Source organism: Ranitomeya variabilis, chromosome 1 (assembly GCF_051348905.1).
Source record: "Ranitomeya variabilis isolate aRanVar5 chromosome 1, aRanVar5.hap1, whole genome shotgun sequence".
Classification (NCBI taxonomy): Eukaryota; Metazoa; Chordata; class Amphibia; order Anura; family Dendrobatidae; genus Ranitomeya; species Ranitomeya variabilis.
Genome location: NC_135232.1, coordinates 235,954,858 through 235,978,497, shown reverse-complemented (window position 1 = coordinate 235,978,497; position 23,640 = coordinate 235,954,858). Strand labels below are relative to the sequence as shown.

The 23,640-nt window shown below is 47.1% G+C and overlaps 1 long non-coding RNA gene across 1 annotated transcript in view; it reads left to right on the top strand.

Annotated features, from left to right (window-relative positions):
- Positions 1–13,993, top strand: part of LOC143793888 (uncharacterized) — a 33,238-nt gene extending 19,245 nt beyond the window's left edge. Inside the window, exons 2-4 of the long non-coding RNA XR_013220318.1 lie at positions 7,382–7,661; positions 13,400–13,464; positions 13,896–13,993. This is a non-coding gene — a long non-coding RNA (uncharacterized LOC143793888). The remainder of the gene's footprint in view (positions 1–7,381; positions 7,662–13,399; positions 13,465–13,895) is intronic.
- Positions 13,994–23,640: the final 9,647 nt, after the last annotated feature.

Sequence of the window (23,640 nt, the reverse complement as noted above, 5' to 3'; positions counted from 1 at the left end):
TGTGGCAATCCCTCCTATCTCCTCCACCTCCTCCTCCTCCTCCTGTCCCTGGGCTCCAACACCGCTAGTTGCCGTCCAGAAGTGCTGTCCGCACAGTCCCAACAGTCCCTCCTCTGTTATTGGGGTTCAGTAACGTCAGCTGTTCCCCAGCTGTGTGTGTGGCAATCCCTCCTATCTCCTCCACCTCCTCCTCCTCCTCCTGTCCCTGGGCTCCAACACCGCTAGTTGCCATCCAGAAGTGCTGTCCGCACAGTCCCAACAGTCGCTCCTCTGTTATTGGGGTTCAGTAACGTCAGCTGTTCCCCAGCTGTGTGTGTGGCAATCCCTCCTATCTCCTCCACCTCCTCCTCCTCCTCCTGTCCCTGGGCTCCAACACCGCTAGTTGCCGTCCGTCACTAGTGGTGTACAGTGGATAAATACTTGAATTGCTGCAGAGGATTAGCTGTGCTTCCGCACCTTTCTGGTGATGGTAGCATGCTGGTAGAGGGCTGGGGAGACTTTATATAGCCATGTGCACCACTGGGCATGAAGTATATCATGGACCTCAGAACCGGAAGTGACATTTGTGCTCCTGACAGGCATTTTCACTGTGTGTCTGCATTGGTTACCATGGAAGCGCCAAAGCTTCCTGTTGTGCAGGGCTTGTTAGAGGGTGGTGGATCGAATCTCCTGCTACTCTAAGGGTACTGTCACACAGTGGCACTTTTGTCGCTACGATGGTACGATCCGTGACGTTCCAGCGATATCCATACGATATCGCTGTGTCTGACACGCAGCAGCGATCAGGGACCCTGCTGAGAATCGTACGTCGTAGCAGATCGTTTGGAACTTTCTTTCGTCGCTGGATCTCCCGCTGTCATCGTTGGATCGGTGTGTGTGTCACCGATCCAACGATGCCTTCGCTTGTAACCAGGGTAAACATCGGGTTACTAAGCGCAGGGCCGGCCGTAAAGTGAGAGCAGAGCACAGCGGTGACGTCACCGCTGTGATCTGCTTTCACTTTATGGCGGCACTCAGTCAGAGCGGGAAGCAGACGGCAAGGGACCTGATGGACACCGGAATGTGAGTATGTACTGGTTTTTTTTACTTTTACGACGGTAACCAGGGTAAACATCGGGTTACTAAGCGCGGCCCTGCGCTTAGTAACCCGATGTTTACCCTGGTTACCCGGGGCCTTCGGCATCGTTGGTCACTGGAGAGCGGTCTGTGTGACAGCTCTCCAGCGACCACAAAACGACTTTCCAACGATCACGGCCAGGTCATATCGCTGGTCGTGATCGTTGGAAAGTTGCAGAGTGTAACGGTACCCTAAGGGTGCTGAACAAAGCATCTGTGCTGGAAGCACTAATGTTATCAAGTGTGTAGGGCTATAAGGAGGGGTGGAGCAGATCTCCTGCTTTTCAGAGAGAGGAATAATCACCCTGTCTGTATGGGAAAGAGATAATAGTTATTTCATGTCAATTATAAGTGCCACTCAATTTCTCTTTTCACGCCTTTGGGTGTTAAAGTGTGGAGTGTGTAAATCCAATAAGTCTGCATGGATTTTAGGATTTTAATGTGATTACCCGCTCTTCTTGGTGTCATGTTCTCAATGGCAAGAGAACATAGCATCAGCATATATAGGAACTAGCTCTTGGAAGATGGGAACTGAGCTGACCATGAACTAAACCTAACACACAACTAGCAGTGGCCGGGTAGCATGCCTACGTTGATTCTAGATGCCCAGCACCAGCCGGAGGACTAAATAATGCTAGCAGAGGAAAATATTAGTCCTAGCTCACCTCTAGAGAAATACCCCGAAAGGAGACAGAGGCCCCCCACATGTATTGGCGGTGAATTAAGATGAAATAACAAACGTAGTATGAAAATAGGTTTAGCAAATTTGAGGTCCACTTACTACATAGCAGAAGACAGAAAGGACACTTTCATGGTCAGCTGAAAACCCTATCAAAACACCATCCAGAAATTACTTTAAAACTCTGGCATTAACTCATAACACCAGAGTGGCAATTCCTGTTCACAAGAGCTTTCCAGACACAGTAACGAAACTACAGCTGTGAACTGGAACAAAAATGCAAAAACAAACATGGACAAGAGTCCAACTTATCTAGTAGTTGTCTAGGAGCAGGAACAAGCACAGAGAGGCTTCTGATAACATTGTTGACCGGCAAGCAACTAACAGAGCAGCAAGGTTATATAGCGACTCCCACATCTTGATGGGAACAGGTGAACAGAGAAGATGAAGACATAGTTCAATTCCACCAGTAGCCACCGGGGGAGCCCAGAATCCAAATTCACAACAGTACCCCCCCCTCAAGGAGGGGGCACCGAACCCTCACCCGAACCACCAGGACGATCAGGATGGGCCCTATGAAAGGCACGAACCAAATCAGAGGCATGAACATCAGATGCATTCACCCAAGAATTATCCTCCTGGCCGTATCCCTTCCACTTGACCAGATACTGGAGTCTCCGTCTGGAAACACGAGAGTCTAAGATTTTCTCCACAACGTACTCCAACTCACCCTCAACCAACACCGGAGCAGGAGGCTCAACGGAAGGCACAACCGGTACCTCATACCTGCGCAATAATGACCGATGAAAAACGTTATGAATAGAAAAGGATGCAGGGAGGTCCAAACGGAAGGAAACAGGGTTAAGAATCTCCAATATCTTATACGGGCCGATGAACCGAGGCTTAAACTTAGGAGAAGAGACCCTCATAGGGACAAAACGAGAAGACAACCACACCAAGTCCCCAACACAAAGCCGAGGACCAACACGACGGTGGCGGTTGGCAAAAAGCTGAGTCTTCTCCTGGGACAACCTCAAATTGTCCACCACCTGCTCCCAGATCTGATGCAATCTCTCCACCACAGCATCCACTCCAGGACAATCCGAAGATTCCACCTGACCAGAGGAAAATCGAGGATGAAACCCCGAATTACAGAAAAACGGGGACACCAAAGTGGCAGAGCTGGCCCGATTATTGAGAGCGAACTCTGCCAATGGCAAAAAAGCAACCCAATCATCCTGGTCAGCAGACACAAAACACCTCAGATATGTCTCCAGGGTCTGATTAGTCCGCTCGGTCTGGCCATTCGTCTGAGGATGGAAAGCGGACGAAAAAGATAAATCTATGCCCATCCTAGCACAGAATGCCCGCCAAAATCTAGACACGAATTGGGTCCCTCTGTCAGAAATGATATTCTCAGGAATACCATGCAAACGAACAACATTTTGAAAAAACAGAGGAACCAACTCGGAAGAAGAAGGCAACTTGGGCAGAGGAACCAAATGGACCATCTTAGAGAAACGGTCACACACCACCCAGATGACAGACATCTTCTGAGAAACAGGCAGATCTGAAATAAAATCCATCGAGATGTGCGTCCAAGGCCTCTTAGGAATAGGCAAGGGCAACAATAATCCACTAGCCCGAGAACAACAAGGCTTGGCCCGAGCACAAACGTCACAAGACTGCACAAAGCCTCGCACATCTCGTGACAGGGAAGGCCACCAGAAGGACCTTGCCACCAAATCCCTGGTACCAAAAATGCCAGGATGACCTGCCAACGCAGAAGAATGAACCTCGGAGATGACTCTACTGGTCCAATCATCAGGAACAAACAGTTTATCAGGTGGGCAACGATCCGGTCTATCCGCCTGAAACTCCTGCAAGGCCCGCCGCAGGTCTGGAGAAACGGCTGACAATACCACTCCATCCTTAAGGATACCTGTGGGCTCAGAGTTACCAGGCGAGTCAGGCTCAAAACTCCTAGAAAGGGCATCCGCCTTAACATTCTTAGAACCCGGTAGGTATGACACCACAAAATTAAACCGAGAGAAAAATAATGACCAGCGCGCCTGTCTAGGATTCAGGCGCCTGGCAGTCTCAAGATAAATCAAATTTTTGTGGTCAGTCAATACCACCACCTGATGTCTGGCCCCCTCCAGCCAATGGCGCCACTCCTCAAAAGCCCACTTCATGGCCAAAAGCTCCCGATTCCCAACATCATAATTCCGCTCAGCGGGCGAAAATTTACGGGAAAAGAAGGCACAAGGCCTCATCACGGAGCAGTCAGAACTTTTCTGCGACAACACTGCCCCAGCTCCGATCTCAGAAGCGTCGACCTCAACCTGAAAAGGTAGAGCAACATCAGGCTGACGCAACACAGGGGCAGAGGAAAAACGGCGCTTAAGCTCCCGAAAGGCCTCCACAGCATCAGGGGACCAATTAGCAACATCAGCACCCTTCTTAGTCAAATCGGTCAATGGCTTAGCAATATCCGAGAAACCAGCAATAAATCGACGATAAAAGTTAGCAAAGCCCAAAAATTTCTGCAGACTCTTAAGAGAAGAGGGCTGCGTCCAATCACAAATAGCTTGAACCTTGACAGGATCCATTTCAATGGAAGAGGGAGAAAAAATATATCCCAAAAAGGAAATCCTCTGTACCCCAAAAACACACTTAGAACCCTTCACACACAAAGAATTAGACCGCAAAACCTGGAAAACCCTCCTGACTTGCTGGACATGAGAGTCCCAGTCATCCGAAAAAATCAGAATATCATCCAGATACACAATCATAAATTTATCCAAATAATCGCGAAAAATATCATGCATAAAGGACTGGAAAACTGACGGAGCATTTGAAAGACCAAAAGGCATCACTAAATACTCAAAGTGGCCCTCGGGCGTATTAAATGCGGTCTTCCACTCATCCCCCTGCCTGATTCGCACCAAATTATACGCCCCACGAAGGTCAATCTTAGAGAACCACTTGGCCCCCTTTATGCGAGCAAACAAATCAGTCAGCAACGGCAATGGGTATTGATATTTAACAGTGATTTTGTTCAAAAGCCGATAATCGATACATGGTCTCAAAGAGCCGTCTTTTTTTGACACAAAGAAAAAACCGGCTCCTAAGGGAGATGACGATGGACGAATATGTCCCTTTTCCAAGGACTCCCTTATATATTCTCGCATAGCAGCATGTTCAGGCACAGACAGATTAAACAAACGACCCTTTGGGTATTTACTACCCGGGATTAAATCTATGGCACAATCGCACTCTCGGTGCGGAGGTAACGAACCAAGCTTGGATTCTTCAAAGACGTCACGATAGTCAGACAGGAACTCAGGAATTTCAGAGGGAATAGATGATGAAATGGAAACCACAGGTACATCCCCATGAGCCCCCTTACATCCCCAGCTCAACACAGACATAGCTCTCCAGTCGAGGACTGGGTTGTGAGATTGCAGCCAAGGCAATCCTAGCACCAAATCATCATGTAGATTATACAGCACCAGAAAGCGAATAATCTCTTGGTGATCCGGATTAATACGCATAGTTACTTGTGTCCAGTATTGTGGTTTATTATTAGCCAATGGGGTGGAGTCAATCCCCTTCAGAGGAATAGGAGTCTCCAAAGGCTCTAAATCATACCCACAGCGTTTGGCAAAGGACCAATCCATAAGACTCAAAGCGGCGCCAGAGTCGACATAGGCGTCCGTGGTAATAGATGACAAAGAGCAAATCAGGGTCACAGATAGAATAAACTTAGACGGTAAGGTGCAAATGGAAACAGATTTATCAAGCTTTTTAGTGCGCTTAGAGCATGCTGATATAACATGAGTAGAATCACCACAATAGAAACACAACCCATTTTTCCGTCTAAAATTCTGCCGCTCGCTTCGGGACAGAATTCTATCACACTGCATACTCTCTGGCGACTTCTCAGTGGACACCGCCGGATGGTGCACTGGTTTGCGCTCCCGCAAACGCCTATCGATCTGAATAGCCATTGTCATGGACTCATTCAGACCCGCAGGCACAGGGAACCCCACCATAACATCCTTAATGGCATCAGAGAGACCCTCTCTGAAAGTCGCCGCCAGGGCGCACTCATTCCACTGAGTAAGCACAGACCATTTACGGAATCTTTGGCAGTAAACTTCCGCTTCATCTTGCCCCTGAGATAGGGACATCAAAGTTTTTTCTGCCTGAAGCTCCAAATGAGGTTCGTCATAAAGCAACCCCAAGGCCAGAAAAAACGCATCCACATTGAGCAACGCAGGATCCCCTGGTGTCAATGAGAAAGCCCAGTCTTGAGGGTCGCCCCGGAGCAAGGAAATCACAATCCTGACCTGCTGTGCAGGATCTCCGGCAGAGCGAAATTTCAGGGACAAAAATAATTTGCAATTATTTCGAAAATTCTGAAACCCAGATCTATTCCCCGAGAAAAATTCCGGCAAAGGAATTCTCGGCTCAGATACAGGTGCATGACAAACAAAGTCTTGCAAATTTTGTACCTTCGTGGCGAGATTATTCAAACCTGCAGAAACACTCTGAAGATCCATTACAAACAGGTGGACACAGAGCCATTCAAAGATTAGAAGGAGAAAAAAAAAAAAAAAAAAAAAATTTCAGCAGACTTCTTATTTCTCTCCTTGCTCAGCCAAGGATTTTAACCCTTTAGTGGGCCGGTCAAACTGTCATGTTCTCAATGGCAAGAGAACATAGCATCAGCATATATAGGAACTAGCTCTTGGAAGATGGGAACTGAGCTGACCATGAACTAAACCTAACACACAACTAGCAGTGGCCGGGTAGCATGCCTACGTTGATTCTAGATGCCCAGCACCAGCCGGAGGACTAAATAATGCTAGCAGAGGAAAATATTAGTCCTAGCTCACCTCTAGAGAAATACCCCGAAAGGAGACAGAGGCCCCCCACATGTATTGGCGGTGAATTAAGATGAAATAACAAACGTAGTATGAAAATAGGTTTAGCAAATTTGAGGTCCACTTACTACATAGCAGAAGACAGAAAGGACACTTTCATGGTCAGCTGAAAACCCTATCAAAATACCATCCAGAAATTACTTTAAAACTCTGGCATTAACTCATAACACCAGAGTGGCAATTCCTGTTCACAAGAGCTTTCCAGACACAGTAACGAAACTACAGCTGTGAACTGGAACAAAAATGCAAAAACAAACATGGACAAGAGTCCAACTTATCTAGTAGTTGTCTAGGAGCAGGAACAAGCACAGAGAGGCTTCTGATAACATTGTTGACCGGCAAGCAACTAACAGAGCAGCAAGGTTATATAGCGACTCCCACATCTTGATGGGAACAGGTGAACAGAGAAGATGAAGACATAGTTCAATTCCACCAGTAGCCACCGGGGGAGCCCAGAATCCAAATTCACAACATCTTGGCCTAGGAATCTGTTCTATTACATGAAATCTCAATTGAGCCATGTTGTGTCTGGCTCTGGAGAAGTGGTCCGGTAATGGTAGCCAGGTCTTTCCGCAACGTATGGTCAACTTGTGGCTTGCAATTCAGTCTCTAACGTGCTGTGTCATTTCTCCAGCATATAGGAAGCAAGTTCCTCCAGGAGAAGAAACGTCTTAAATTTCAACGAGACAAGAAGATTATACCAGTAACCGTGTCTACAGATGGACCGAGTCTACCAATACACATCCATGGAGTCGACAACAAGGCCCATACAGAAATAGATCCTTCAGTTCTGGAAGTGACACCTCTATGGTACCAAGCAGACAATGTTTGTTTTCCTGAAAGGCCACAGGAGAGGCCATTATCATACAGACCAACCCGAAGATCGAGGAGAAAGAATGACAACTCGATCCCAGGTAAGCTGCCAAACCTTGTAATGAACAAGTGAGTTTGCCCCCAATAGCTTTCTCATAACTTCTTAGCCTGGTTTCACAATTCTCAGACCAATACTCACATCAGCAATTATTTAGCAACTAATGCATACACTTTAGGTCATTCTCTCTGAATAGCAGGAGATCTGCTCCGCCCCTCCTTCCAGCCCTACACACTTGATAACATCAGTGCTTCCAGCACATTTACTTTGTTGAGCACCCTTAGGCTGCTTTCACACATCTATTTTTTACCGTCAGGCTCAATCCGGCGAATTTTGAAAAAATGGATCCGGCAAATTTTGCTGCCGGATCCGTTTTCTTCTCATAGACTTGTGCTAGCGACTGATTGCGACGAATGGCCTCACGTTTCATCCGTCATTCGCTGGATTTGTAGAAAGTTGTTGATCCGTCGGTGGGGAAAAAACGGACAAAGTAACTTTTTTGTCTCCATTGAAAAGCCGGACAGCGCCAGATCCGGCGCTCTCCGGCGTTTGCTAGAATGGAAGCTTATGGGCGCTGGAAGGTGCCGGATCCCTCATATGAAGGATTCCGGCACCAGATTTCGTTTTTTAACTGCGCATGCTCAGATACAATTGGCCAGCCCCCAATTAGGGGAGTGACAAAGCCTGCCAGGTAGGGCTTCACTCATCCATTTACCAGCCAGCAAGCAAGCAAGAGACAGACTTGCCACCAGAGCTGAAACCTGCCACCAGAGCTGAAACCTGCCGCCAGAGCTGAAATATGCTGCCAGAGCTGAAACCTGCCCCAGGCCAGTCAGCCACAGCCTGCCAGCAGCCAGTCACAGCCTGCCAGCAGTCAACTGCAGCCAGCCACAGCCTACCAGGCCAGCAGCCAGCCGCAGCCAGCCACAGCCTACCAGGCCAGCAGCCAACCGCAGCCAGCCACTGCCTACAGCCAGCAGCAGCATGTGTTCTTCTGGGAGCCCTTCCCTGCATCATCAGCACTGTGAGGTAAATAAATGTTTTCTTTGTGGTGATGTTCACGTAATATATATACTGGTTATTGTTAATATATAATTTTTGTATAACAGGAAGCTGCAGCATCTGAGGTGCTTCCAGACGGAGATGGATGGGGTGGAGAAATACCCGGAGTGGGCTCACAATTGGTAAGTATCTTACATGCATCGCAGAACCACATCATCACAGACATTACAGTACGCACAACACATAAAAACAGATCATTAGGCATCACAGCACACACAACACATAAGCCTACATCCAAGCACATAATGTTTTTTTGTTTTGTTTTTTTTTAGTCTTCCGATTCTGGGGCTCAAAGCGCCTCCCAGGGTCATCGGCGTGAGCATCGGGGTGGTTGCCATTGAGTAAGTACCTTTTTATATATATTTTTTTTCCCACTTCATGTTGAGGATTTTAGTGTAATGTTTTTGCTTTTTGTCTTTTTTAACAGGCTTCACAGCATGCTCTGGACTCCGACGGTGAGGAGCCCGGTCTAGATATCGACCTCCTCATCAATCTAATCTGAGAGTGTGAGCTACTGTGGAATATGGGGGACCGCCACCATGCAGATCTTGGTGTGACCCCTTGGCTCTGGGAGGAAGTATGCCAAGAAGTTGTGGACCATTGAGAGGACTATGATGTTCGGGCCCAGAATCAAGCGCGTAAGTATTCACAATTCAGTAAGTTATGTTGCTGGATGTATTGTGTTGTATACTAACCAATTTGTGCTTTCACTTTACAGGTGAAAGAGTTTTTAAATGGTGGTGGTCACTCAGGGATCACTTCAAGGAGTTCAACAAGGAGATGCAGGCCCTGACTGGATCGGGTGGATGCAGGAGCAAGTACAATTATGCAAGAGCCCTATCATGCCTCTGGTCAACGATGGTAAGCATGGTAAGCAGAAGGTAAATATTCCTCACCCCATTTATTAAGTAAAAATGTTTACATGTGTAACCTTTTTTTTTGTTTCAGCCAGGGCCAAGCAATAACAATATATTAATTACATTTTTTTTCCTTTGTTCCACAGCACCGTCTGTAGCACTCTGGAGTCTGCAGCACTGAACCCTTCTGAAGAGATCCCACAGGAGTCCGCCATCACGGGCCACTTCGACAGACCCAACCCACCTGCACCTTCCCCGCCTTCCCTCACATGTGGTCCCATCCACCAGTGCTGGAGCATCGTGGCAGACTTCATTACATGAAGCTGCTGGTGAGGATGTAGCTTTTCCTTTACCCCACCCCTCTGTCACTGCTGCCACCTGTAAAACACCTGTGGGTTCTGGGTGGCAGCACCAGAGGGGTCAGGAAAAGAGCAATGTGCCCTCTACTCCACCCCTCAAACCCTCCAAATTCCCATCCCTACTCCCGGTTTTATGTCCACCCGGTCTCTTTCTTTCTCCAACCTTTCACCTTCCTTTTTACCTTCTGATCTGTCACCACCACAATCCTCTCTCCACACTCCCACTGTCGAAGTGGTCCAATCTGACAACCCCTCCAGTATTATCTCCTCCCCACACTACTTAAACTTACAATTTTTTGTATAAAATTTGTAAATAAAAAAATAATTTTTTGGTTTAAACATTTTTGTCTTTCATTTATTTAAGTATAAGGTTAAATACTTTGGGTAAAACCCAACCAGATACAATACTTTGGGTAAAACAGGTACAATACTTTGGGTAAAACCCAACCAGGTACAATACTTTGGGTAAAACGGGTACAATACTTTTGGTAAAACCCAGCCAGGTACAATAGTTTGGGTAAAACAGGTACAATACGTTGGGTAAAACCCAACCAGGTACCATACTTTGGTTAAAACCCAACAAGGTCTGATACTTTGAGTAAAAGAAGGTCCAATACTTTGGTTAACAAGGTCCAAGGTCCAAGACGAAGCTTTCAAACTATCACATCCTACCAGTGTACTCATCCTTGAGATGAAATAAAGTATTCTGCAAATTTGTCCCTTATTCTAGAAACTGACACAGAGCTTCTAAAAGTAATGTTATGGTAATTATTCAAGGTGGTTTCTTCAAAGTGGTTATCAATGGCAATCTGTTCCTTGCATATTATTATGAAATTGTGCAGGACCACACAAGCTTTCACAACCTGGTCCACTGTGTCAGTCTTCAGGTTTATTGCGGTCAACAGAACTCGCCATTTGGCTGTTAGAATCCCTAAAGTGCACTCCACCATTCTTTGTGTTTGTGTTAGGCGGTAATAAAAAACTCTTTTAGTTGGCGTCAATCCACTACTTGAGTATGGCATCAGAAGGTGTTCCAAAAGTTGGAACGCTTCATCTCCAACACATACAAATGGCATTGGTGGTCCAGAGGTTTGAGGCAGCGGTCTTGGGGGTGAAAATTGGAAGGTGTTTCCATAGAGATGACGCCCCATTGCAGACACTTTAAAAACCTGTGAATCATTGGAGCGGCCATAGGCCCCAATATCGACCGCTATAAACTTGCATTCTGCATCTGCGATGGCCATGAGCACAATGGAGAAATATTTCTTGTAGTTAAAATTTTCTGAGCCAGATGCAGCAGGTTTGATGATGCGGATATGTTTCCCATCCACTGCACCCAAGCAATTGGGAAACTGACAAATTTGTTGGAATTTTAATGCAATATCCAGCGAACTCTCCGTTGTGGGATGTGGGATGAATTCTCCATGCAAACAGTCCCACAATGCACGGCAGGTGTGCTTAGCAATCCCCAATATGGTGGAAATCCCGAGTCTAAATTGATAATGGAGCGAGGAAAGTGATTCTCCAGTTGCAATCTGTGAAAAAAGGCAAAGTAATAATTAGTACAAAATACAAGCAAAAACATTTCAGTTATAAGTGTGCTTTAACAATAGGAGATACAATAAAAATGGCTTACCGAAGAGTCACCATCAGACGCTCTGCCGGTGAAACGAAGAAGTGGCAATATGTGTCACTTCTTTGGATGAGGTGTTCAATCCATTCCACAAAAAAATCGAAGTTTTCCGTTTGCATACTCACGTAGCTGAAAAATGTCTTGAGGTTTCCTCTTAACTCCATGTACAGTATAATGTTGAATACACCCCACATGTCATTCTCTGTGCTGTGATTGGGTGGATCCAAAAACATTGTCTGCACAGACGCATGATGCGCTGTCTTTCTCGCTCCTTCTCCATAGCAATCACTTTCAAACGATTCGCCTCAAAAGTGAAATCCACAGAAATCTTCAGAATGTTTGCCATCATGCCTTCCATATTCGCCACTTGCTCTACAACCTGTCAAAGATGGGCTGTAGAAACACTGAATTTATAAGTTTTCAGTAGCCAATCACTTTTGGGAGCCTCCCATGGGCGTTTTTAAAAAACGGATCTGTCGTAGTCCGTTGTAAAACAGATAAAAAAGCGGACAAAACGGATGAAAAACTGATGCGATGGATCCTTCTCCTTTGTTTTTCACAATCTACGACGGATGTGTGAAAGCAGCCTTAGAGTAGCAGGAGACTTGCTCCACCCCTCTAACAAGCCCTGCACAGCAGGAAGCGTGCTGCATTTATTTACTGTATCCTCATTAACTGCAACCCTCTATCTCTACCGTAGGATACGCTACCACTCCTCACCTAACAAAGTCACAGGTACCCCAACTGCCTATAGGTGTGCCCCACCTTTCTTTGATGATATAAATAATAATAATAATAATCTTTATTTATATAGCGCCAATATATTCCGCAGCGCTTTACAGCTTAACATTTTCAAACACAACAGTCATAAGTAATAACGTTAGCAACACAATAATTAAAGCAAAATAAGATGACCCTACTCATGAGAGCTTACAATCTACAATGAGGTGGGGGAAATACAAAGTACAGGTGTGTATTTACAATGATGTATCTACAATGATGGTCCAGCCATCTTCAGGGGGTGGGGGATAGATGGGGATATTTAATGGGATACACACACACACAAACAAAAAATGACTGATTAGGGAACATGGTAGGCTGCTTTGAACAAATGTGCTTTGAGGGAGCGCCTAAAACTATGTAAATTGTGGATGGTCCTAATATCTTGGGGTAGAGCATTCCAGAGGATTGGCACAGCGCGGGAGAAGTCTTGGAGTCGGGAGTGGGAGGTACGGATTATTGCAGAGGTTAGTCGAAAGTCATTTGCAGAGCGCAGAGGTCGGTTAGGCTGATAGACCGAAATGAGGGAGGAGATGTAAGGGGGTGCCGCACTGTGAAGAGCTTTGTGGGTGAGAACAAGTACTTTGAATTGTATCGTGTAATGAATAGGCAGCCAGTGTAACGATTGGCAAAGAGCGGACGCATCCGAGTAATGATTAGCTAGATGGGCAACCCTGGCTGCTGCATTAAGGATAGACTGGAGAGGGGAAAGTCGAGTGAGGGGGAGGCCAATTAGTAGAGCATTGCAGTAGTCCAGGCGGGAGTGGATCAAGGCGACAGTGAGGGTTTTTGTTGTTTCCATGGTGAGAAAAGGACGGATTCTAGAGATGCTCTTTAGGTGTAAGTGGCAAGAGTGGGCAAGAGATTGTATATGGGAGGCAAAGGAGAGATCGGAGTCAAACATAACACCCAGACAGCGCGCCTGCTGCTGGGGTGTTATTATGGTGCCCCCTAAGGAGAGGGAAATGTCAGATTTAGGGAGGTTAGTAAATGGCGGGAGCAGAAGAAGTTCAGTTTTGGAGAGGTTGAGTTTCAGATAGAGAGTGGACATGATGTTGGAAATTGATCTTAATACTTTTTTTCTCCACAGTACCACAAATTTGAAACCTTTAAGGGATTTCCCTCCTTCTACATAACACCTTACTGTCAAAACAGGTAAATTGTTACTAACGCCATGTAAGCCTTTGTCCACAGACTCCATTATAACGGTCGGCTTTATATGCCACCCCTTAAAGGCAATCTGTCACCCCAAAAATGGCCTATAAAGTAAAGCCACCGGCATCAGGGGCTTATCTACAGCATTCTGTAGATAAGCCCCTGATGCCAGTGGCCTTAGTTTATAGACCATTTTTGGGGCGACCAATTTCCTTTAACATTTCAAGAACATACTTTTTAGTTTCTAATCATATTCTATTAACACCATTGTTCTGTATTGTCCTTTCTTTATATTTTTGTGTCTAATTCATCCTGCTTCCAGCATTCTTTTATTGTTCATTTCTAGTTTGAGCATTGTATATTTTTTAATATTTATTTTTATTTTTCATGTAATTGGATTGGATTTTCATATGTCTTCTTCTTTCTTTCAGCGACTAAATGATTAAGACCAGGGACGGGTCAAAACGTCATAATATAATAAATAGTCGCTTTTTTGTACCAGCTACCATCTGCTCCCAATCTTTTCATGTATGTATAAATGTATACATATTTTCTGCAACATATACTTTAGAGTGTGCAGTGAATTTTTAACTTACATTGACAGCTGCTATTTATAGACTGGATTGCCAATATCTGTGTCCCCTTCTCACCTTCTCAGTCTGAAAATACCAGCCTCCAGCTATGTATTTTAAATTGACTGGTTGTAAATAATAGGGGTGACTCCACAACTAGTGTTGAGCATTCCGATACCGCAAGTATCGGGTATCGGCCGATACTTGCGGTATCGGAATTCCGATACCGGGATTCCGATACTTGCCGCGTATCGGATACCGGAATCGGAAGTTCCAAGACTCAAAATGCAGAAATTCAGCCAATGAGAATGATTCCAAGTGTGGGCACATCCTGTTTAGCATGGAGGGCATGAAACTACTGGCAAGGCTGTGATTGGCTGCTGAAATGATGTCATGATGCAGTTTAAAAGTCGCTGGCGCCATTTTGCGATCACTCTGCTGTGAATTCAGTTAGTGACAGGACTCTGTTTGCTGACTGAGGGACAGTTTAGAGATAGCGATTTGCTTCTTTGTGCTTTCCAAAGGCTAATTTTGCAACCGCTGTGTTCACCTACTATTCACCTTGCTTTTGCCTTGTAGCGCTGTTTTCACAGCGATCTGCAAGGTCTGTGTGTGTGTGTGTGTGAGTGCAGCCCACTCTCTAGTCTGAGTGCAGCCACATAGGCCATCCATAGCTGGTTGTATTCAGTTCAGGGAGGGTGGTTCATTGCCTCATACTGTTCTTTTTTTTTTTTTTTTTCAAGTAGTGTAGTCTGCTGCTAATTTATTCAAAAAAATCCTATTAGTGTCTTTCCACCCGTCTCCAGCTAATTTGTGGAAAAACACTACATAGGATAACGTAGAGGAGGGTTTTTGGGCCTTGCAGCGCCGTTTACGGCTGTCTGCACGGTCTCCGTGTGATTTCAGCTCGCCCTGTAGTCTGTGAGCAGCCATAGCCTGGTTGTCTCCAGCTCAGGGTTGTTCACTGCGTCATACCGCCAAATCAATTTTCATTTTGTTTTAAGTAGTGCAGGCTGCTGCACATTTTTTCAAAAAATTCCTATTAGTGTCTTTCCACCCGTCTCCAGCTAATTTGTGGAAAAACACTACATAGGATAACGTAGAGGAGGGTTTTTGGGCCTTGCAGCGCCGTTTATGTCTGTCTGCACGGTCTCCGTGTGACTGCAGCTTGCCCTGTAGTCTGTGAGCAGCCATAGCCTGGTTGTCTCCAGCTCAGGGTTGTTCACTGCGTCATACCGCCAAATCAATTTTCATTTTGTTTTAAGTAGTGCAGGCTGCTGCACATTTTTTCAAAAAAATCCTATTAGTGTCTTTCCACCCGTCTCCAGCTAACTTGTGGAAAAACACTACATAGGATAACGTAGAGGAGGGTTTTTGGGCCTTGCAGCGCCGTTTACGTCTGTCTGCACGGTCTCCGTGTGACTGCAGCTCTATCCGTTGTCAGTTCAGACCCCAAAAAATAAATAAATAATAAAGTTCACCAAACACACCAGTTACACCACTTTACATTTGTGTAGGCCACATTAGCTCATATTAAAGTCTAGTCCACACTTTAGAAAATTAGTGTTTCTTATACCTGTTAGGAGGAGTTGCTCAGGAATAAGCACACAAAGCCGTTAGTACTTTTCTGCTTATCTTTATCAGTCAACCAAGATGAAGAAGGCAGTGAGTAAGGCACGTGGGCGTGGGCGTGGGTGCGGAGCAGGGAGGGGACGTGGGGATTCTGTGCCTGCTGCGGGCACCGGTGACTCATCAGCACCCACTTTCACCAGGCAACAGTCATTCATGCGCAGCTTTGTGTCAGAGCGCCGTACACCGCTGCTGCGTGAAGAACAAATTGAAGCCGTTGTCGGATGGATGGCAGCTAATGCATCAACTTCAATTAGTGCCACATCCTCTCAGACACAGAGCACTGGAGAGCAGCCATCTGTCTCTTCACCACCTGCCAAATTGCCCAGGCAGACAGAGAGCCCAGGACAGGAGCCGTCTCTACTTCTGTTCTCTGAATCTCTTGGCTTGGAAACAGGGGGCCAGCCAAGCAGCATTGGAGAAATGGAAGAAGAGGCAGGGTGCAGTGATGCCCAACAGCTTTTTCTCTCTTCCTCTGAAGAGGCGGGTGGGCCAGTGGCTCCGGTCACCACATCGCAGGCCACATCAGCTGATGATGACACTCAGGTGCCACTTACTGGTGCGTGCTCTGCTGCTGAGACTACCCAGGAGGAGCAGTTGGGGGCAGAGGGTAGTGTAGATGATGAGGTCCTTGACCCATCTTGGCGTGAGGGACAGGAAAGTGGTGGGAGCAGCTCTGAGGAAGAGATTCCCCGTACGGCCCAAAGAGGGAGAGGGAGGGGGAAGACTGCGGATCCTGCAGCCTCCGCTTTGGCACCCGTTAGGAGCATGTCTCTTCCAAAAGCCAAAAAGGGCGCTCCCAAGACTTGCAGTGCCTGGTCCTTTTTTGACACAGTTGCAGATGACATTTGCTATGTCAGATGCAAGGTGTGTCATCAAAAAGTCAAAAGAGGTTGAAATGTCAGCAACCTCAATACCTCCAACATGTGGAAACATGTGCGCAACAGGCACCCGGCGGAGTTAGAAAAACACACTGAAGAGCTAGGCCAACCAACAGCGGCAGCTACCACCTCTTCAGCTCGTGTTGCCTCTTCCTCTAGCTCACACGCAGCTGGTTCGGCTTCCTCCCAGGATCGCCGTGGAAGAACCTCTGGCCCTGTTGTCCAGAGACCCGCTGTAATTCCACCCGCAGCACCACTTTCCCAGTCATCCACACACTCCCAGCCCAGTCTACAGCCATCGGTAGTACAGGCATGGGAGAAAAGGCGGCCTTTCTCGTCAAACCACCCACGAGCACAGGCTCTGACTGCAGGCATTGCCAAACTTCTGTCACTGGAAATGCTGTCATTCAGGCTGGTGGAGACTGACAGCTTCCGTGACTTGATGTCATTGGCAGTCCCACAGTACAATGTGCCCAGCCGCTTTTACTTCAGCAGGCAAGCCGTCCCTGCCCTGCACAAGCATGTGGAGGGACACATAAAACACGCGCTACTGAACGCCGTCAGTAGCAAGGTCCACCTCACCACCGATGCGAGGCCCCCAGTGGGATAAAATCAGAAGACACTGCGAGGCGGGCTCTCGGCCAGCGCGGCCGCACAGGCGCAGCCAGCCTGACACCAAATGATGTCTGAAGATGGGCAGCGCTAAGTGTGCCTGGCCAAGGGATAACATAACAGTGCAGGCTCCGGGACGGAATCAAACTACGCTGAGGAGCCGGGGCACGGCGCCCGGGGGGGAGGAATGACGGCTGTGCTGCGTCATATTACGAAGGAAAGTCCCACCTCCGGGACGGTTTCACGGTTTCAGGGGACACATTTTATAAGTGTTTAGTTCTGTGTTTGCAAGGAGCATGATGAAAAGAGCCACCTTTTCCTTTTGCATCTTTTGTGCTGCACAAGCTGGCTCTTTCAGCTACAAACGCCTTGGGGGGGGTTAAAGGTTCCCTTTCGACTTTCTCAGGCTTCGCCTACATTGTGTTCCTCTGCTTTTCCACCTGTCCCTGGGCTCCAACACCGCTAGTTGCCGTCCAGAAGTGCTGTCCGCACAGTCCCAACAGTCGCTCCTCTGTTATTGGGGTTCAGTAACGTCAGCTGTTCCCCAGCTGTGTGTGTGGCAATCCCTCCTACCTCCTCCTACCTCCTCCTCCTCCACCTGTCCCTGGGCTCCAACACCGCTAGTTGTTGCCTGGTAGTGCTGTACGCACAGTCCCAACAGTCCCTCCTCTGTTATTGGGGTTCAGTAGCGTCAGCTGTTCCCCTGCTGTGTGTGTGGCAATCCCTCCTACCTCCTCCACCTCCTCCTCCTCCACCTGTCCCTGGGCTCCAACACCGCTAGTTGTTGCCTGGTAGTGCTGTACGCACAGTCCCAACAGTCCCTCCTCTGTTATTGGGGTTCAGTAACGTCAGCTGTTCCCCTGCTGTGTGTGTGGCAATCCCTCCTACCTCCTCCTCCTCCACCTGTCCCTGGGCTCCAACATCGCTAGTTGTTGCCTGGTAGTGCTGTACGCACAGTCCCAACAGTCCCTCCTCTGTTATTGGGGTTCAGTAACGTCAGCTGTTCCCCTGCTGTGTGTGTGGCAATCCCTCCTACCTCCTCCACCTCCTCCTCCTCCACCTGTCCCTGGGCTCCAACACCGCTAGTTGTTGCCTGGTAGTGCTGTACGCACAGTCCCAACAGTCCCTCCTCTGTTATTGGGGTTCAGTAACGTCAGTTGTTCCCCTGCTGTGTGTGTGGCAATCCCTCCTATCTCCTCCACCTCCACCTCCCCCTCCTGTCCCTGGGCTCCAACACCGCTAGTTGTTGCCTGGTAGTGCTGTGCGCACAGTCAACAGTCCCTCCTCTGTTATTGGGGTTCAGTAACGTCAGCTGTTCCCCAGCTGTGTGTGTGGCAATCCCTCCTACCTCCTCCTACCTCCTCCTCCTCCACCTGTCCCTGGGCTCCAACACCGCTAGTTGTTGCCTGGTAGTGCTGTACGCACAGTCCCAACAGTCCCTCCTCTGTTATTGGGGTTCAGTAACGTCAGCTGTTCCCCTGCTGTGTGTGTGGCAATCCCTCCTATCTCCTCCACCTCCACCTCCCCCTCCTGTCCCTGGGCTCCAACACCGCTAGTTGTTGCCTGGTAGTGCTGTGCGCACAGTCAACAGTCCCTCCTCTGTTATTGGGGTTCAGTAACGTCAGCTGTTCCCCAGCTGTGTGTGTGGCAATCCCTCCTACCTCCTCCTACCTCCTCCTCCTCCACCTGTCCCTGGGCTCGAACACCGCTAGTTGTTGCCTGGTAGTGCTGTACGCACAGTCCCAGCAGTCCCTCCTCTGTTATTGGGGTTCAGTAACATCAGCTGTTCCCCTGCTGTGTGTGTAGCAATCCCTCCTGTTGTGAGTTTGGTTTTTGGGCTCCCCCGGTGGTCACTGGTGGTACTGGACTTGTGTGCTTCACTTTCTCTGTTCACCTGTTTCCATCAGGATATGGGTGTATCCTATTTAGCCTTGCTGCTCAGTTATTCTAGTGCCGGCCATCAATGTAACCAGAGCCTTTCTGTTGCATGTTCCTGCTTCTAGACTACTATCAGCTAAGTTGGACTCTTAGTCCTAAGTTTGTTTTGCATTTTTGTTCCAGTTCACAGTTATGTTATTTTTCCGTAGCTGGAAGCTCTTGTGGGCCGAAATTGCCACTCCGGTGTCATGAGTTGACACATGAGTCTTAAAGTAATTTCGGGATGGTATTTTAATAGGGTTTTCAGCTGACCGTGAAGTTCACTATTGTATCTTCTTGCTATCTAGTAAGCGGACCTCGCTTTGCTGAACCTACCTTCATACTGCGTATGTCTTTTCCTCTGAACTCACCGTCAATATATGTGGGGGGCTTCTGTCTCCTTTTTGGGGGAATTTCCCTAGAGGTAAGCCAGGTCTGTCTTTTCCTCTATTAGGGTTAGTTAGTCCTCCGGCTGGCGCTAGGCGTCTAGGGATAAAACGTAGGTACGCCACCCGGCCACTGTTAGTTGTGTGGTAGGTTTAGCTCACGGTCAGCTCGAGATTCCATCACCCAAGAGCTGTTCTGTTATTTATGTTCTCTGACGTTCCCTTGCCATTGGGAACCATGACAGTATGGCCGGCCCAGTGTTAAAACCGTTGGCAGAAGAAAGGAGAGAAAAAGAAGTCTGCAAATTTTTTTTTTTTTTTTTCCTCTGAGCTTGCTCTATAGTTGACTTAGTTGCATTTCTGCTCTAATTGCAGCCTTTGTCTCTCTGTCTCCTTCTAATCCTTGAATGGCTCTGATCTCACCTGATTAAAATGGATCCTCAGAGTTTGGCTACAGGTTTGAATAATCTTGCTACGAAGGTTCAAAATTTACAGGATTTTGTTATTCATGCTCCTATATCTGAACCTAGAATTCCTATACCAGAATTTTTCTCCGGGGATAGATCTCGTTTCCTGAATTTCAAAAATAATTGTAAATTATTTCTTTCCCTGAGATCTCGCTCCGTTGGAGATCCCGCACAGCAGGTTAGGTATAGTAATTTCCTTGCTGCGGGGTGACCCTCAAGACTGGGCATTTGCATTGGCACCCGGGGATCCTGCGTTGCTCAATGTGGATGCGTTTTTTCTGGCTTTGGGGTTGCTTTATGAGGAACCTAACTTAGAGATTCAGGTTGAAAAAGCCTTGATGGCCCTATCTCAAGGGCAAGATGAAGCTGAAATATACTGCCAAAAATTTCGTAAATGGTCTGTGCTTACTCAGTGGAATGAGTGCGCCCTGGCGGCAAATTTCAGAGAGGGTCTCTCTGATGCCATTAAAGATGTTATGGTGGGGTTCCCTGCACCTACAGGTCTGAATGAGTCCATGACAATGGCTATTCAGATTGATCGGCGTTTGCGGGAGCGCAAACCTGTGCACCATTTGGCGGTGTCTTCTGAGAAGGCTCCAGAAAATATGCAATGTGATAGAATTCTGTCCAGAAGCGAACGGCAGAATTTTAGGCGAAAAAATGGGTTGTGCTTCTATTGTGGTGATTCAACTCATGTTATATCAGCATGCTCTAAATGTACAAAAAAGGTTGATAAGTCTATTTCAATTGGCACTTTACAGTCTAAGTTTATTCTGTCTGTGACCTTGATTTGTTCATTATCGTCAATTACCGCGGATGCCTATGTCGACTCTGGCGCCGCTTTGAGTCTAATGGATTGGTCCTTTGCCAGGCGCTGTGGGTTTGATCTAGAGCCTCTGGAAGTTCCTATACCTCTGAAGGGTATTGACTCTACACCATTGGCTAGTAATAAACCACAATACTGGACACAAGTGACTATGCGTATGAATCCAGACCATCAGGAGATGATTCGCTTCCTTGTGTTGTACAATCTACATGACGTTTTGGTGCTCGGATTACCATGGTTACAATCTCATAACCCAGTCCTTGACTGGAAAGCAATGTCTGTGTTAAGCTGGGGATGTCAGGGGGCTCATGGGGACGTACCTTTGGTTTCCATTTCGTCATCTATTCCCTCTGAGATTCCGGAATTTTTATCTGATTATCGTGATGTTTTTGAGGAGCCTAAGCTTGGTTCACTACCTCCTCACAGAGATTGCGATTGTACCATAGATCTGATTCCGGGCAGTAAATTTCCAAAGGGTCGTTTATTTAATCTATCTGTACCTGAACATGCTGCTATGTGAGAATATATTAAGGAGTCCCTGGAAAAGGGACATATTCGTCCTTCTTCATCTCCCTTAGGAGCCGGTTTTTTCTTTGTATCTAAAAAAGATGGCTCTTTGAGGCCGTGTATTGATTATCGACTCTTGAATAAAATTACAGTCAAATATCAGTATCCTCTGCCACTGCTGACTGATTTGTTTGCTCGAATAAAAGGGGCTAAGTGGTTCTCTAAGATTGATCTCCGTGGGGCGTATAATTTGGTGCGAATTAAGCAGGGGGATGAGTGGAAAACCGCATTTAATACGCCCGAGGGCCATTTTGAGTATTTAGTAATGCCTTTTGGTCTTTCAAATGCCCCTTCAGTCTTTCAGTCCTTTATGCATGACATTTTCCGTGAATATTTGGATAAATTTATGATCGTGTATCTGGATGATATTTAGATTTTTTCGGATGACTGGGATTCTCATGTCCAACAGGTCAGGAGGGTTTTTCAGGTTTTGCGGGCTAATTCCTTGTGTGTGAAGGGTTCTAAGTGTATTTTTGGGGTTCAAAAGATTTCTTTTTTGGGGTACATTTTTTCCCCTTCTTCCATTGAGATGGATCCTGTCAAGGTTCGGGCTATTTGTGATTGGACGCAACCTTCTTCTCTAAAGAGCCTTCAGAAATTTTTGGGCTTTGCTAATTTTTATCGTCGATTTATAACTGGTTTTTCTGATGTTGCTAAACCTTTGACTGATTTGACCAAAAAGGGTGCTGATGTTGCTGATTGGTCCCCTGCTGCTGTGGAGGCCTTTCGGGAGCTTAAGCGCTGCTTTTCTTCCGCCCCTGTGTTGCGTCAGCCTGATGTTACTCTTCCTTTTCAGGTTGAGGTCGATGCTTCCGAGATCGGAGCTGGGGCGGTCTTGTCGCAGAAAAGTTCCGACTGCTCCGTGATGAGACCTTGTGCGTTCTTTTCTCGAAAATTTTCGCCCGCCGAGCGAAATTATGATATTGGTAATCGGGAGCTTTTGGCTATGAAGTGGGCTTTTGAGGAGTGGCGTCATTGGCTTGAGGGGGCTAGACATCAGGTGGTGGTATTGACCGATCACAAGAATTTGATTTATCTTGAGTCTGCCAGGCGCCTGAATCCTAGACAGGCGCGCTGGTCGTTGTTTTTCTCTCGGTTTAATTTTGTGGTCTCATACTTACCAGGTTCTAAAAATGTGAAGGCGGATGCCCTTTCTAGGAGTTTTGAGCCTGATTCCCCTGGTGATTCTGAACCTACAGGTATCCTTAAGGATGGGGTGATATTATCTGCTGTTTCCCCAGACTTGCGACGGGCTTTGCAGGAGTTTCAGGCGGATAGACCTGATCGTTGCCCGCCTGGTAGACTGTTTGTTCCTGATGATTGGACCAGTAGAGTCATCTCGGAGGTTCATTCTTCTGTGTTGGCAGGTCATCCCGGGATCTTTGGTACCAGGGATTTGGTGGCTAGGTCCTTCTGGTGGCCTTCCCTGTCTCGAGATGTACGAGTTTTTGTGCAGTCTTGTGATGTTTGTGCTCGGGCCAAACCTTGTTGTTCTCGGGCTAGCGGATTGTTGTTATCTTTGCCTATTCCGAAGAGGCCTTGGACTCACATCTCTATGGATTTTATTTCTGATCTCCCTGTTTCTCAGAAAATGTCTGTCATCTGGGTGGTGTGTGACCGTTTTTCAAAGATGGTTCATTTGGTGCCCTTGCCTAAGTTGCCTTCCTCATCCGAGTTGGTTCCTCTGTTTTTTCAAAATGTGGTTCGCTTGCATGGTATTCCGGAGAATATCGTTTCTGACAGGGGGACCCAGTTCGTGTCTAGATTTTGGCGGGCGTTCTGTGCTAGGATGGGCATTGATTTGTCTTTTTCGTCTGCGTTCCATCCTCAGACTAATGGCCAGACTGAGCGAACTAATCAGACCTTGGAGACTTATTTGAGGTGTTTTGTGTCTGCGGATCAGGATGACTGGGTTGCCTTTTTGCCGTTGGCGGAGTTTGCCCTCAATAATCGGGCTAGTTCTGCCACTTTGGTTTCTCCTTTCTTTTGCAATTCGGAGTTTCATCCTCGTTTTTCTTCCGGTCAGGTGGAGTCTTCAGATTGTCCTGGAGTGGATACTGTGGTGGATAGGTTGCATCGGATTTGGGGACAGGTGGTGGACAATTTGGAGTTGTCCCAGGAGAAGACTCGGCATTTTGCTAACCGCCGTCGTCGTGTTGGTCCTCGTCTTCGTGTTGGGGACTTGGTGTGGTTGTCTTCTCGTTTTGTCCCTATGAGGGTTTCTTCTCCTAAGTTTAAGCCTCGGTTCATCGGCCCGTATAAGATTTTGGAGATTCTTAACCCCGTGTCCTTTCGATTGGACCTCCCAGCATCTTTTTC